This window comes from Ranitomeya variabilis, chromosome 4 (assembly GCF_051348905.1).
Source record: "Ranitomeya variabilis isolate aRanVar5 chromosome 4, aRanVar5.hap1, whole genome shotgun sequence".
Taxonomy (NCBI): Eukaryota; Metazoa; Chordata; class Amphibia; order Anura; family Dendrobatidae; genus Ranitomeya; species Ranitomeya variabilis.
In genome coordinates, this window is record NC_135235.1 from 400,468,389 (window position 1) to 400,470,136 (window position 1,748).

Genomic DNA, 1,748 nt, shown 5'->3' on the forward strand with positions numbered 1-1,748 from the left:
AATGTTTGTTCTGTGACCCCGTCATTTATTGTATTTCTCAGTGTTGCCAGCAGAGGACGCAAAGCCAGGACCTTGGACGAGCTGGAGACCCTGTGGGAGCCCCCCTGACTGGAGGACATGACGGCACTTTCCTGCCCTTTGAGGCTGTTGGCACCAGGAGGGAATATGTTGGCACCTGGCAGCAGCGTGGTTGGTCACCTGCCACCATCTTCCTGTTATTTGCCCCTTGTCCATTCTCTCCCCCTACATTTCATAGTTCCTGGTGGGCTGCAGTGCTGCTGTGACCCCCGATGGGGCAACCCCACTGCCTTCCACCTCTGCTGCCCGTCTACTACCGCTACCATCATCCGCATGTCTTCTGTAAAAAAACCAAACGACACTATCCCATACCTCTCCGGCGCTCAGTCATGTCCATCTGAAGGGGTTAAATAATTTTACAAGCAGGAGCCTGCTAATGCAGCTGTGCTCCTGGCTGTAAAAACTGGGGAATGAATGGGAAGCAGGGGAACATAGCTACCTAGACTTGCTGTGCTGTGCCCCCTGCTGGCATAACCTCATATGAACTCCAGTGTGGGAATTTTGCCAGCAGGGGGCGGAGCACTGCAAGTCTACCATGCTATGTTCCCCTGCTTCCCATTCATTCCCCAGATTTCACAGCCAAGGGCAACAGCTGCATTAGCAGGCTCCTGGCTGTAAAATTATTTAACCCCTTCAGATGGACTTACATCGTTGGACATGACTGAGCGCCGGAGAGTTATGGGATATTGTTGTTTGTTTTTTTTTACCTTTTTTACAGAAGACAAGGGTCATCATTTGGATTGAGCGTATAATAAACATATTACAACATCCTGTGTCTTTATTTCATTAAAATACTTTTGTCCTAATGTGTGTGTGTATTATTAACCATTTATTACTATTGGATTAATAATGGCTAGATTTCTTATTGACACCTCTCCATTATTAACCTGGCTTAATGTCACCTTACAATAGCAAGGTGGCATTAACCCTTTATTACCCCATATCCCACAGCTACAGGGGAGTGGGAAGAGAGAGGCTAAAGGCCCCATCTCACATAGCGAGATTGCTAGCGAGATCGCTGCTGAGTCACAAGTTTTGTGACGCAACAGCGACCTCAGTAGCGATCTCGCTATGTGTGACACGTACCAGCGATCAGGCCCCTGCTGCGAGATCGCTGGTCGTGTCGGAATGGCCTGGACCTTTTTTTGGTCGTTGAGGTCCCGCTGACATCGCTGAATCGGTGTGTGTGACACCGATCCAGCGATGTCTTCACTGGTAACCAGGGTAAACATCGGGTTACTAAGCGCAGGGCCGCGCTTAGTAACACGATGTTTACCCTGGTTACCAGCGTAAATGTAAAAAATAAACAGTACATACTCGCCTTCTGATGTCCGTCAGGTCCCTTGCCGTCTGCTTCCTGCTCTGAGTGCCGTACAGTGAGAGCAGAGCGCAGCGGTGACGTCACTGCTGTGCTGCGCTCTCACTGTACGGCACTCAGAGCAGGAAGCAGACGGCAAGGGACCTGACGGACATCAGAAGGCGAGTATGCACTGTTTGTTATTTTTTACATTTACGCTGGTAACCAGGGTAAACATCGGGTTACTAAGCGCGGCCCTGCGCTTAGTAACCCGATGGTTACCCGGGTGCTGGAGGGGGACTTCGGCATCGTTGAAGACAGTTTCAACAATGCCGAAGTCGTTCCCCTGATCGTTGGTCGCTGGAGAGAGCTG